Here is a 15719-nt window from a genome sequence, read left to right as displayed (position 1 = left end):
TCCTGACTAATCAGACACATTCAAGAATGATGAACGATGGTCATGTAGATTTGAGTGTGTTAGCTGTGGTTGGAACAGACAATAATAAGCAACCTGCTAAGTCTACAGGGAGTTCCTTGGTGGTTCAGATGATAAAAAATATGCCTGCAGTGTGGGAGATTGAGGTTCAATCCCTGGGTCAGGAAGATCTCCTGGAGAAGGGAATGGCTACCCACTCCAAATTCTCTTGCCTGGAGAATTCCATGGACAGAAGAGCCTGAAGGGCTACAGTCCGTGGGGTTGCAAAAGAGTTGACATGACTGAGTGACTAACACATTTCTAGTATGTATGGTGTGTCTAAATCAGTGACCTGAAAACTTTTCCACCATGACCCACAGGAAGAAATACATTTTTTCCCCATTTCATCCCAGCATTCATCTGTGTGTTGATTTTTGAAGCAATACTTCTAATTATAGGTGATATATATACTCAAGTATTTCCTTTTTGGTTTCTTTCCATCCCAGTTCATCCCATTAAATAAAGACATGCTGCTCTTATCTCACAAGATTGATTTCATGTTCCACTAATGAGTTGTAGCTTTAGTTTCAAAAGCACTGGTCTGTATTTTTCTTTATATTGCTTCCCTCTGTAACCCTTATTATAATTATAATTGGCTCCCCTATTATATTTTGTAATTTCCTTTGTAGTAGAGATCACAATTAAACTGCCTCCCTTGTTAAACTGCAATCCATATTAAAGCAGAGACTGTGTCTGTCTTGTTTACTACTGCATTCCCAGCACCTAACAGACTTCCTGGCACACAGTAGATGCTCAATTGGGTAAATATTGATGAATGAGTAAATGAAGATCCAAACAGATGGCACCCTTAATGGGCTCACCTGGTTCTTTGCAAGAAGGAGATTCAGATACATATAAAACTGGATACTCTGGTATAGCCCCACTGGTAGAAAAAGCAGATAGAAAGGCCCAGGAGGAGACTCAGTGGAGTAAGGAGGGCAGGCTAAAGAGTGAGGTTTCCGTATCATCACCGACCGCTGCCTGAAATCAATCCACCAGGGAAAATGTACTGTCATAGTGGAAGAATCAGTTTCAAGCCTGAGCTCAGACTCAGTTCATCTCACATTCATTCCACGAAACTGCAATGCCTTTTTGGTTGGCTTTTCAAAATTTCAGTTTTGGTATTTTCATTTTATCTTTATAGCTCATGATAGAAGCAGAGAAAGAACCACATAATATCTTGATTAAAAAACAAAACAAAACACGCCACATTATCTGTTTTCCAAGGAGACAAAGACATCTGGTTGGGAGACGGATTGCACACAGAGCTCCATTCCCTTTCTTTTTGTGAGCCTTCTCTTGGCAATCACTGACTCCCATCACATCAAGATTCATTTAACTCACTTCTGTGATTTACAGCTTCTGCTTGTCTCCAGCAGTTGTTTGAAAAACTACTTATTATAAATGGCTATTTTTAATGGTGTCTCATATTTTCTTTTCCCGTTTGCCAAGATCTTAATCTGCAGGACAATTGAACAATTACAGTGGTTTCATTTATAGAGCTACTAAATGATCTGGGGGTACAAAGCTGTATTTACATACAAAGCAATTCACAGACTGATAAGTTTTCTATCATAGCTCACTGGCATCTGCAAAGAAGGACTGAGAGTTCTATTATTTTAACTCTCAGCCAGTTCATATGCTCTAAATATTAATTTACAAGGTGAGAATGCTACACTTTTCTAAATAGTCAACTTACTACTGGATTAAAACTGTCAAAGTACAACTTAATATGTTATAGATATGATCTAATGCATACATTTATCATCTATATGTAATTACAGCTCTTTTAGGAAGGAGAATTTGTATCTTTGGCCAGTATTTCTGAACTCTTTTTTTGTATGCTGTATGAACTTGCAGGGCACAGGAGAGGGAGGAGGGAATTTCCTTCTGTCATTTACAGTCATTCCAGATTTAATCAAATAAGCATGGAGAATACATGGGACAGGTATGACTTTTGTCTACGGAACCTGAGTGAATGAAGCTCAAGACTTGTGGGGAAAAATCCTGCTCTTTTTGTTTAGTCTGATTTGGTTCCTTGAAGACAGTGGCTCTACACACTTTGTGCCAAGCTTAGGATGGGAATATTGGGGGCTGGGATTCTTGGTCTCTTTCATTTGAGACCTTACCAATTCTCCTGGCACTCTGTGGGAGTGGGGTTCTGGTTTCCGCTCTATAGTAATCCATAAAACTTTATCTCTCCTAAGGCCCATTGGAGAAAAATAAGTACATGTTATTATTTGTTATTCAGGGTATATTTTAAGAAGTTAATAACTACACACACATACACATGGAATGATACTATGCTCTTTTTCTCCCTGTATATATGCTCTCTATGTATATACAGTACGAATAATTTGTCTTTGAAGGTCTGCTTAACTGATTTTTTTTTATGTTCGAGATTATTTATTGATTATACAAAACGTGTTTGATATAGAAGTTATGTAAAATGTTATATTCTATTACGTTAAAAATATCTTCTAATAATATTATGCTTTATTTTGAAAACAGCTATACCTTAGAGATAGATACTAAAATGTATATATGGAAAATGATCTGCTGTATAGAATTGGCTTCAAAAATGATTGGGAATACAGGGTAAACAGAGGGGTTATACATGAGACACACACACATGGCTATGTTGCTAATAATCTCTTTTCCTCTATATATGTTTGAAATTTTCCTAATAAAAGTAAAATATGTATATATTGTAAATACATGCCTTTCTATCCTCCACTCCCACACCCACAGGGAAGACTGGTGGGAATGTGATGCAGATCTCACAGTCATGCAAGGCTGCCAATGCGTGTCACGCAGTGTAAATGTGGGGCCCTCCTGCCCTAAGTTGTCACTCCTCCCAATCACTTAGTGGCACTAAAGTGCATGCATTTACTTCCAGGAGTGTTTAGCACATGTTTCTATTCATTTCCTCATCATTAAATCTCAATCGCAACAGCACCGGGTGCCGCAAGCTGAGAATCAGGTGAAGCTTCCTATGAAAATAAATGCAGAAATTCCCAATTGTGTCTGTTCTAATAAAACCAAAGGGAACATTTAATTACTAATTTTCTTTTAGGAAATAATGTCATTGACAGGATTATACCTGCTGTCCAACATACCTACAGATTATTTAGGTACAAAGCAAAGCTAGGGTTTTCCCCCAGCTAACTGCACAGGAATTTGCCCATACTGCTCTTTTGGATGCTCTCTCCCAAATCACCTAATGATTCTCTCAGGGACCCCTTAGACTGACCATGTACAGAACTACAAACATTTGTATAATGCAGTTGAATATATGATATATAAAGTTTATTTTATTTTTTCTAGTTGTAAAAATTTTATATTTGAAGACATGTTTACTAAAAGGTATTTCATTTATAAAGCTTTAAACTTTCCTTAGTTTATCAGAAGGTTTTGTCTCATATTTAACATTTATTAGGAGATAGATTTTCCAAGTAGACCTTTACATCTGAAATATCATTAGGAATTGGGAGTTGTAAAGAGGAAACTTTTTGTATTCTTTCACATCTTGGGTTTTTCATTTGCTTTTTCTTTGTCTGAAGCCCCGTCCTCACCTCTCCTTGGCCGGGGGAGGAATTTTTGTCCCTTTTTCAAGGGTTAGCTCAGTTTTGATCTCCTGCTTTTTTATGGCGGCCCCACAGAATGATGGCCTCTCACTCAGGATATCTCTGCTATTGTTCTTTTTTTTTTTTAACGGTTACAAATATTTAAAATACTTAGTTAATTATTTACTTGGCTGTGTTGGGTCTTGGCTGCTGCATAGGCGTATCTCTGGCTGTGGCGAATGAGGCTAGTTCCCGGTTGTGGTGCACGGCTTCTCACTGCAGTGGCTTCTCTTGCGGAGCAGGGCTCTAGGGCGCAGGCTCAATAGTTGTGGTGCCCTGGATTAGTCCGTGGCACGTGGGATCCTTCCAGACCAGGGATCGACCCTACATGTCTCTTGCATTGGCAGGTGGATTCTTTGCCACTGACCCACCAGGAAGGCCTCTCTACTGCTGTTCTTACCTCACTGTAAGAGCATATGTCACTGTTCTTACCTCATTGAAAATTTTGCATCTTCCTATTAGATTATAAGCTTTGGACAGATAACATTTATTAAATCGCTGGGCTGAGTTGTGTGATAATCTCTCCATTGTTTCAACAGAAAGCTGCTGAAATAATGGAGAGATTTCACATAACAAATACCAAAAAGTAAGAAAATGTCAGATTTGAGGGAAATGTTGAGCGAAAAAATGACCTTTCCCCTCAAATAATCACTAAATATAACTTGCTTTGGGGGAAAGATAAAATCATCTTGAAAAGAATAATTGACAAGAACATTTGTCCTCCATTGTCACATCCAGTTGGAAAACTGCATCTAATAGTTTATATTCAATACAAAACTTGAACTCTTTCAAGGATAAGTTGATTTTCTTCTTTGCAACAAGATACAAGTTACTTTGGTACTTCATAATAGAATAGAAGAATGATTCAAGTTCACTACATGAAAAATACGCTAGGAGAGAAAAAGATTTTACAGATAAAGCACAATCCTACACTAAGCCAGAGCCTCACTAGACACTATTGCTGGGTAAAGAGTAATGTGGTGCTTGTACTGAACGCAGTGTAGCTGAGGAGTTCCAGAGGTATCATAAACAACAAAACAAATTCAAGTCATTCCCATGCATTTGTAATTGAATTTTTCAGGATGCAATTTAATGTAGGAAAGGAAACAAGGATAAAATGTTTCAAATAAATTTCAGCTTTTGAACAAGAAAAATTAGTAGAGGATTAAATATTAATAGTAGTTTTCAAGCATCTTGAGATAGCAAAACTGCTCACTCATCTAATTTAACAGTGAAAAACATATAGTACCAGCTTGGGGAAAAGGACTAGCCAGCATGGAGATGGGGCAAATTTTACATTTTAAATGAAAAAAAAAAAAAAGAATGATATTGCTGAAAGTTGTTAACTATGTATCTAATTTTTTTTTTTTGCTTTTTTTTTTTTTTTTTTGTGCAGACTACTAGATCGAAGCTTTAGGAAAAATAACTGCAAAGCCCAGATTGTATGTAGAGAGCTATAGAAGCTTCCAATTCCTAATCTGGAGACTCTTCATTAAAGTGTTTTCAATTTTACTACATGTTATTCAGCATCAGGTTGCTGAAAATATTTATAAATTTGCTGTCTTGTGAGCTTCTTCTACCAAAACATGAGCTGAGAGTGTTGTGAGTACAGCGAGTCTATGTGTGTGAATAACCTTTAGGTTTTCCAATGTCAAATTTCAGTATTTATTGTGGTGTCCAGAGTATGAGTTGTACTGTTTTCTCTCATGTCAGTAGCAGGGCAGAGAAACACCTGCTCAAGTGAGACTCATTCGAGCTCCATTAGCATTACAACATCGACAGCTTTATAGTGGACCCTCAAGGTTTTGAATGGCGGTTGGCTGACATTTCTTGCTGAGTGCGGGATGAAACTTTTTTCTGAGATTTCCAGAACTATCTGAGCTCTCAATTACCACCATCTTTCTTTGGAGTTTAGACTTAGCGTTGTTTCCAAATACAACCAGCAGGTGGAGCAATTTACTTTATTTATACTCCAACTCCTATAAACAGGTATTTGACTATTCTTTGTCTGTTTATCTTATCTATTCAAACTTAACTGTGTGTTTCAAAACTCTTCTTCTCATATTTGGAAACAATATATTACACGTAATCGATTTCATTTTAGAAAAGCAACCTTCGTTTGTGAGGGTCTTAATCTGGAATTGCATTTTTATTTGTTTTAGACATGTGTAACAGGAAGATGGGAGAGGAGAATGTTCAATATGGCAAGAAGTACACTGCTTCTTTTTCATCAGTTTCCCTCTGCAATTAATAATCACATATTCTGCAAGATGCAAGTGAAGCTGGTTTTGATGTACCCATGGAATTCAGCAATTCCTAGCTATAATTTTGACAGTCCTTTAATAACAAACTTTAAAATTCTGATTTGGGTAATGGACTCCAACAGAGCTTTCAAGTTGAAATTTATGGAATCGTTTCAGCGATTAGACTATTCATCCTATCTCTTGTCAATAGAAGATGGTTTCCTGTAGGAGATAACTAATAACTTTATAGAATTTGGGGATGTAATAGAATGATATTGTTCCCTGGAGGTCACACTTGCCAACCAAACGGTAATAACTTTTATTACAAGCCTGAAATAGTCTATAAATGTTTCATTGAATCCTTAAAAATGTGCAGTTATTAATTCTACACCCTCTTTTCGATTTCTGGCTACCACACTGAGACAGATGTGTTATGCCTGGGAATCTGGAGAACGCTATTGTGGTTAATTTATCACCTGTAATATTTCCTAGTGGGATTATCTGAATACATGTGGGTTTTAGTACGCTTCTTCTCAGAAAATTTCATTATTACTTTAAATGCTAGGCTCTGCATCTAAGTTCTGCCTTAATCTTCCCCTCTCTCCCAACGTGTACCTACTGATTTTCCTTGCTTCAGGCAGCAGGTGAAGTGGGGAGGGAAGACATTGTATTTTCAGGCAACCTCAGTCGATTCAAAAGCATTTATGAGGCTTCAGTCTGTGCAGGGCACTGGCGTGGTGCTGAGCTGATTGAGTTAAGAAAGAAACAGACAATGTCCTTGAGGCAGAAAAGCTGCCAATCGCTGACTCCAGGGAGAAAGATTTTTATATCTTCAATATGGGCCAAGTTGCTGTTGAGCAGGCTATGTGGATGTCTGAACAAGTAGGGGATGCCCAAGCCATACCTATAGTTGTAGAAAACAGACAAAAGTTTCGCCTATCAGACTGCAAGGAAGCAGTTTAAATTTCTGAGAAATTAGTATTATAGAATACTTCAAAACAAAGTATCATTTTGACTTTCAGGTTAACACTGTAACTAACAAAATATTGCAAAATCGAAGTCCCTTCAGGGCGCAATTTAATGGATAGAGAATAGAATTTGAAAAGGTAATAAAACAGACTCTCACACAAAGGTGCTGGGATTTTGCATTTGAATAACACTGTTGCTATCACCCACAGCATCTTTTCTCCTTCCTAAACCTTGAAAAGGACCTTGGCCTTTTGCTTTTCCCTTCTCTTTAGCATCATGACTATGCATAATATGTCATCTGTACAATACTTGTGCATAAGCAGTGAGCAGGGAGATATTTTGGGCTTGACCCATTTTCCTGAAGGAATTGTTCTATTCTAAGTTCTTTGGTTACAAGGTACAGGAACCCATTCAAATGGTTCATGGAAAAAGGGATTTTTAAAAAGAACAGAATCTCATGTGTATAAAATACAGGAACAGTAGCCAGGTCTTATAATAAGTGTCAGAGTGCTATTTTCTTTCTCTTTTTCATATATAAGTTACTTTTAATACATGGTCCAAGATGAACTTGAGGAGGTCAGCTGAGGTCAGTCAAAGCTTGATCATGTGAGGCCTTGAGAATGTGATAAGGGCTGATCTAGTGGCCATAAGTGATCAAGAGGAATAAACTCTCTACTGAACTGGGCTGATTGGATTCTTTCTCAAAAATGTGACCTGAGACACCAGTTAGTTTGTGTATGTCTGCTGAAATACTGATAACATCTAATATTTGTCAGGAGCTTAGAGTCCTAAACTATCGTCCTAAGCTGTTTTCACGTTCTAACTCATTTTTCCTCACAGCTATAGGCTATGGATTAGTGTCATCCCCATTTTACAGATGAATAAACTGAGGTGCTGAAAAGTAAAATAACTTGCAGAAATTGACAAAGGATGTCATGGAGCTAGTATTTAACTGAGGCGGTCTGACTCCAGAGCCTATACTCATAGCCACTTCATAGAGCTGCTGCCAAAGTGTTAGTACCAGAGGTAGTTCTATGGCAAGCTAAAACTGCATCAAGTCAAAGTGTATGCGATATAAGGGGAGAGGGCAGAAATCATGAATATACAAAAAGAGCACGTGGAGAAGAGTGTGGAGCATTGATAATGGCAGTACCCCCACTGCCTAGACTGAACAAGGCTTAGTGCACAGCAGGTGCCTATGGAATATGCACTGAATAGTGAATGAATGTTTTCAGCAGGTTCTGTGGGTGTGACATATCCCCCGAAAAGACTGTGGGTGCAGGCTAGGGATCGCCAAATGATTTATTTTAACCTGCTTCTTTAGAAAATTATATTATACATATATGACATGAGGACATTGTCCTTTTTTAATAAGTAAAGCTCTAGGGTAAAGGGAAGGATAAAGTTCTTTAGGATCACCTCTTCTTCCTTGTGCCCTCCTTTCTACTCCCCAGAGAAGGTCCAGATTTTGATACCTAGATGGTGGTAGAGCTCCAGATAAGGACACCAAATCTTTGCATAACCTCATGGGGAAAGCTGGCTGACAGAAATATTGAACTGTTTTTCAAGGTGACACCAGATTCTACTGTGTTTAGCCACTAATATTTTGAGAGTATTTGTTATAGTGTTTAGGCTTCCTCTAGTTAATACTCTTGTCAATGAACTATTCAGTTGCCAATCACCAATCAAACAACTATGCTCTTCTCCATGGCTAGTCAGATAAGAGGAGGTCATCTGTCACAAGAACTAGCCAATCATTGATAAGATGCCTAGTACAAAAATCTCTGCTTGAGCAGAGGTGATGCTCACCAATAAGATTCTACCTTATTGAGCATTTGAAAATGAGATATATCCAGAGTTGACATTTGGCTGCGGGGACAGAAGCAAAAAGAGACCTTGAGAGACCCGAGGTAGGAGACAAAGGTATGAGCAAGTGTTATATTACGAAGCATATTAATGTGGAGGAATTTGGTCAGTGGCAAAAGCGGCAGAATCGGGGGCAAAGAGGATTGAGTCGTAATAGTGTGTATTCTACTGCCTCTTGCTGCTGAGGGCTGGTGGGATAGTGTAAGGCTGGAAATACGTTGGAGCATCTTAGTTTATGAACAGCATCCCATCCTCGGTGAGGCTCAGTCAAACTCTGTGCAGGGTCTCCGTGTGATTCCTGTCTGCTCTGCTCCCATGTGTTTCTTTACAACAAATCTACTTTCCTTGAGGTGGTCTGAGTGAATTTCTACCAACCAAGCTTACAATCAGAAAAGACTAACAAATTGTTATTCTAAGTTTGTAATAGATTTTAAAGTGTTAGTCGCTCAGTTGTGTCCTGCTCTGTGTAGCCCGCCAGGCTCCTCTGTCCATGGAATTCTCCAGGCAAGAATACTGGAGTGGATAGCTGTTCCCTTGTCCAGGGGATCTTCCTGACCCATAGATTGAACCCGAGTCTTCTGCAATTTAAACATTAAAATATTAGTTTAAAAAGTAGGTATTGACATAATGATGGATTTCTGACATACTATATGCTTATAAAATTATGTGCAGTTTATTATTTGTTGGTTTTAATTTTTTCAACAAATACATATTAAGTATTTATTTTTTGCCAAGTTGTTTTTGTTAATAGAACAGAAAGTGAAGTGAAAGTCACTCAGTTCAGTTCAGTTCAGTCACTCAGTCGTGTCCTACTTTTTGCGACCCCATGAATTGCAGCACGCCAGGCCTCCCTGTCCATCACCAACTCCCAGAGTTCACTCAGACTTGCGTCCATCGAGTTAGTGATGCCATCCAGCCATCTCATCCTCTGTTGTCCCCTTCTCCTCCTGCCCCCAATCCCTCCCAGCATCAGAGTCTTTTCCAATGAGTCAACTCTTTGCATGAGGTGGCCAAAGTACTGGAGTTTCAGCTTTACCATCATTCCTTCCAAAGAAATGTCAGGGCTAATCTCCTTCAGAATGGACTAGTTGGATCTCCTTGCAGTCCAAGGGACTCTCAAGAGTCTTCTCCAACACCACAGTTCAAAAGCATCAATTCTTCGGTGCTCAGCCTTCTTCACAGTCCAACTCTCACATCCATACATGACTACTGGAAAAACCATAGCCTTGACTAGACAAACCTTAGTCGGCAAAGTAATGTCTCTGCTTTTGAATACGCTGTTTAGGTGGATCATAGCTTTCCTTCCAAGAAGCAAGCATCTTTTAATTTCATGGCTGCAGTCACCATCTGCAGTGATTTTGGAGCCCAAAAGAATAAAGTCTGACACTGTTTCCACTGTTTCCCCCTCTATTTGCCATGAAGTGATGGGACCAGATGCCATGATCTTCGTTTTCTGAATGTTGAGCTTTAAGCCAACATCTTCACTCTCCACTTTCACTTTCATCAACAGGCTTTTTAGTTCTTCTCCACTTTCTACCATAAGGGTGGTGTCATCTGCATATCTGAGGTTATTGATATTTCTCCCGGCAATCTTGATTCCCAGCTTGTTTCTTCCAGTCCAACATTTCTCATGATGTACTCTGCATATAAGTTAAATAAGCAGGGTGACAATATACAGCCTTGACGTGCTCCTTTTCCTATTTGGAACAAGTCTGTTGTTCCATGTCCAGTTCTAACTGTTGCTTCCTGACCTGCATACAGATTTCTCAAGAGGCAGGTCAGGTTTATTGTGATCCACACAGTCAAAGGGTTTGGCATAGTCAAGAAAGCAGAAATAGATGTTTTTCTGGAACTCTCTTGCTTTTTCCATGATCCAGTGGATGTTGGCAATTTGATCTCTGGTTCTTCTGCCTTTTCTAAAACCACCTTGAACATCAGGGAGTTCATGGTTCACGTACTGCTGAAGCCTGACTTGGAGAATTTTGAGCATTACTTTACTAGTATGTGAGATGAGTGCAATTGTGCTGTAGTTTAAACATTCTTTGGCATTGCCTTTCTTTGGGATTGGAATGAAAACTGGTTGGAATGGGATTAGAATCAAAGTCACTCAGTCATTTCCAATTCTTCACAACCCCATGGCGTGTACAGTCCTTGGAATTCTCCAGTCCAGAATACTGGAGTCGGTATCATTCCCTTCTCCAGGGGATCTTCCCAACCCAGGGATTGAACCCAGGTCTCCTGCGTTGCAGGTGGGTTCTTTACCAATTGAGCCACAAGGAAAGCCCAGTAGAACAGAAAAGAGAGTGAGAATCACAAGTGGATTTGAGTTATTCCATTTCTAATTTTGATTATTCTCCCAATAGATTTCTTATTCACCATGCCCACACTTGATCTGGGGTCATACACACCTTTGTCTATATTTGTCTTGGGTCTGGTCCTCTATAAGCTATCCTTTCAAAATGTACTCCTAGGATGCTCTCCTAGATTCTGCTGGTACATATTAGCCATGTCCTGCAACTCTGAGTGAATGATTGCTTTCTCCCCTTAGCAAGGCTATGCTAAGCTTTGACTCTGTTATTGTCTTGACTAGAAAGGAGAAATGGGCCAGATTTGAGCAAGGCATGTGTTGTGAAGCATCTGGCTCTTGTTGAGGCCTCTGCATGGTCTTCAGGCAGTACAGCGGGCTCTTCCATTCTCTAACTAGGAAACTGGGCTTCTTACGTGGGCTCAGAGGGTTCTAGGGAGTCTGAGAGTTCAGTGTTCTTGAGTGGCTATCTCTACTCTTAGAAGCCTTCAAAACATGAAAGTGAAAGTTAGTCGCTCTGTTGTGTCTGACTCTTTGCGATCCCATGGATGGTAGCCCACCAGGCTCCTCTGTCCATGGAATTCTCCAGGCAAGAATTCTGGAATGGGTTACCATTTTCTTCTCTAAGGGATCTTCCTGACCCAGGGATTGAACCCAGGTTTCCTGTATTGCAGGCACATTCTTTACCCTCTGAGCCACCAGGGAAGCCGTAGACTCCTGGGAAAGGTCCCACTCTTTCCCTGACTGTTTGGGAGATTTGCTGGGCTGTTAAACTCAGTCTTATCAGAAATTATCTACTCTTACAATTAGGTTCCAGGCCTGGTCTTCAGTATGGTCTGTCCTGTGAGTGTAGGAGAGGAGCCTCTCCATAAATGTTGCCCTGGGTGCCTTCTGATTTTCACATTTGCCTGAAGTAGCTAATTGGCTGAATTGAGCCTGTCATTTTCTCTCTTCAGTGTATCAATACCACTCAACAAGAACCAAATAAATCTCCCAGTCCTGATAATTACTATTTCCTCCATTTGTGACAATGCCAATGATATCACAGAGGCCACTGCATCCCTTCTACGTGTGATCTGTTCCAAGTCACCACAGGTGAAGTCCTTGGTAATTGCCATGGTGTAGCATGCCAGAAGGCTTCAGTGCTCACTTAACCCAGAGAGGCCTTGTTGCCATCTGGCAGGGGAGTGATCCAACTTCAGAATCACATCCCAGTGCTGCTGTCTCCTCTTTCTCTGCCCAACCATTAATTCTGGTGGGCTGGGGAATGAATAGTTGGTGAGAAATTACAGCCAGCTTGGCTTTGAAAGGAAGATGAAAAGTAGGGAGACAGACAGAAGGGAAATGATGAACAGGGCCTGGAAGAAAATGAACTAGGGTTTATGGCAGAGAGAAAATAGCCAGTAGAGAAAAGCGGATAAAAACACAAGGCCCTGAACTAGTGAGAGTAGATGGAGTGCTTCTCTTGAGATGAGAGGGAGGAAAGGAAAAGATACATGCAGATAAAATTGTCAGTGGTAATATAAAGAATTGAGCTCTTTCTGTGTGTGCGTGTGTGTGTGTGTGTGTGTGTGTGTGTGTGTGTGCATGCTCAGTCGTGTATGACTCTTTGCAACTCCATGGACTGTATCCTGCCAGGCTCCTCTGTCCATGGGATTTCTCAGACAAGAATACTGGAGTGGGTTGCCGTTTCCTCCTCCAGGGGATCTTCCTGACCCAGGGATTGAACTCACCTCTGAGTGTCTCCTGCATTACAGGTGAATTCTTTACTGCTGAACCCCTGGGAAACCACCTATGTGCTTGGCACAGTTCTAAATGTATGGGCAGAAATTAGTTTTCATTTAATAGCATAAGAAGACAATCTAAAAAAGTTTTCCATCAGGTCTTTGATATCATTTAGTATAGCAAAATGGGAGAAAATAACTCAAGTGTTAAAACATCATTTTCTTGCTATTAAGCCCCATTTCCTTCTGTACTTTTCTTAAAACAGTTGGATTTATATTTTTAATATTTATAGCCAAGTATTAGAAAATGCCTTTCATTTCATAATGTTCCTATTGTTTCAATCTTTTCTCTTCACCATTACCTCTTTATTTTTAATTTAATGGGCAGACCTAAAAATAAAAATGGTCGAGTATATGGCACATCGTGTATGGAACATGAATGAAGAGCCGTGCACATTTCTTTTTCACCAGACATCTTGATTCGATGGTCCAGTAGGCAGCGATTTATTGTAGTAGTTTCAGCAAAGATCTTTAAAAAAGGTGAGGCTTTGCCCTGAGCGAAAATGGCAAAGTTAACAAGCAGCTATACAGTGTCTCACCACTGCAAATAAAGGTGGAAGGATGCAAGAGATAATGTAATGAGACACGCTCAGTTTGAGAGGTCTTTGGAGCATTCTGTTGTGATGGATACTGAGCAGAATCTTGTCATTCCCTGTATCCCTATGTAATGCCTTTCATCTAAGGCCTGTGAGAAGCTCTCTATTACATATTCCACTTCTTTATTTGGTGAGTGAATAATCTCATGATCGTTGTGATTGAATTACTGCAAGTAGAACATGTTAGTCCGCTAATAAAAGCAAAGCTTATGAGTCAAATGTTAGGGCTTTGTGTCCAATCTTACCCAGCAACATTGTTTCGATGATACTGGTTTTAAGTGGAGATTTGCCTATAGCATCACTAAGTGCCTCAGATGGTAGAGAATCTGCCTGCAGTGCCGGAGACTTGGGTTTGATCCCTGGTTTTAAGTTGATGGACGCTTGTAAACTTTCACTGTACAAGCTGTTTTTCTTTGCAAATAGCAATGGCAGTCATTTTTGGCACATTGAGAAGAGATGAGTTAGGCATCAGCACTTAACTAAGATAAATGAGTTTCTTATTTCAAATAACTCTAAGTAGTAAGTTGATAAAACAGAACCCATGAGGTACACCTTCTGTCATTAATATTATTAATAATTTAAAAATCAGTCCATTTTTGGGGCTAAAACTTAGTATGTATCATAGCTTATTATAAAACCAGCCAACTTTGAACCCCATCAGAGAAGGTTCAGTTATTGAATGTTGTTGTTTAGTCATGAAGTCGTGTCTGACTCTTTTGTGACCCATGGACTGTAGCCCACCAGGCTCCTCTGTCCATGGGATTTCCCAGGCAAGAATACTGCAGTGGGTAGCCATTCCGTTCTCCAGGGGATCTTCCTGACCGGATGTTGAACCTGGGTCTCCTGCACTGCAGACAAATTCTTTACCATCTGAGCCACCAGGAAGCCCTCAGTTACTGAATACTTCTTTATAAGATTGTTTTATCTGCAGCACTGACTCTGGCAATAGCATTAGAGTAAGGGTGCAGTTTCTTTTTGTTTAATCAATAGATGAAAAAACTCCCGTAAACAACTGCATAAGGGAAGTTGTTTAACATGGTTTGAATTTGTGTTGTCAAATCTATTGATTAACAGAACAGAGGAATGGGTCTTTTGTTAAGAAACTTGCAAATAAACTGCTAGGCATTTTCCTTTTAAGCTGTTGGGAACACCTACTAAGACTAAAGGTCATAAAAAGAATTTAGCTAACAAAAAGGTTTATGTCATTCAATTTTAGCCAGTCATTAGAAACCATCAACTGTGATGGTGCTTATCCATACTCACTTAGAACTACCATTATGCTATTTTCCTTTTTCAAAAAAAATTAACTTATTAATTTACTATTTTGGCTGCACCAGGTCTTAGTTGCAGCATGTGGGATCTTGTTCCCTGACTGGGGATCGAACTCAGGCCCCCCGCATTGGGACTGCAGAGTCTTAGCCACTGAACCACTAGGGAAGTCCTAGGCTATTTTCTTTTAATTTAGTGATTTGATGGTAGTATGCTTTGTTGCCGCTGTTATAGTTTATATAGTTGCTGCTGTAGTTGCTGCTATAGCTCAGTCTTATTTGACTCTCTGCAACCCCATGGGCTGTATGTAGCCCACCGGATGCCTGTGTCTGTGGGATTTCCCAGGCAAGAATACTGGAGGGGGTTGCTATTTCCCCCAGGGGAGCTCCCCAGCTCAGGGGATGAGCCCACGTGGCAGGTGGATTCTTCACTCCTGAACCACCAGGGAAACCCACGTTAATATGCTTATGGTGGCTTTTAATGAGATAAATGATTGGGGCATGTATTGTCCTGTACCATCTCGGCTGCAAATGGTGAAAAATCAGTGAAAATAGTTTAAGTGATCCTGGGAATATGTGACCAAGTGAAGGCATTGTTGTACACGTTTCCAGGTTTCGTATAAATATAGACAGACGATCTAGATGGCAAAACCAAAAACCTATTGATAATATTTACCACAGAACTATATGATAAGCTATCTCTATAAGCTTATAGTCTTGCCAAAGGACTTGAGCTCAAGTCTGATGCCTCTGGATTGAGCTGCCAATTTCTGGAAATAAGAAAACAGAGCATTATGTTGAACTGTACCATGAATGTGCAATCAGTAGACTCCAGACTGGCAAACTAGACAGGTCAAAATATTTTGGGTTCTTCAAGATTAGTTTTAAAGCTAAAGAAAAAAGGGGTGGAGAGAGCGTGTACATTAAAGGGAGTAATGGTATTAAATTTTAATGGACAAAGATGAACTACAGTGGCTTGGGATGCACGGGTAGGCGGCAAAACCT

The sequence above is a fragment of the Ovis canadensis genome, chromosome 2, assembly GCF_042477335.2.
Source record: "Ovis canadensis isolate MfBH-ARS-UI-01 breed Bighorn chromosome 2, ARS-UI_OviCan_v2, whole genome shotgun sequence".
In the NCBI taxonomy this organism is placed as follows: domain Eukaryota; kingdom Metazoa; phylum Chordata; class Mammalia; order Artiodactyla; family Bovidae; genus Ovis; species Ovis canadensis.
This window is presented reverse-complemented; position numbering follows the sequence as displayed.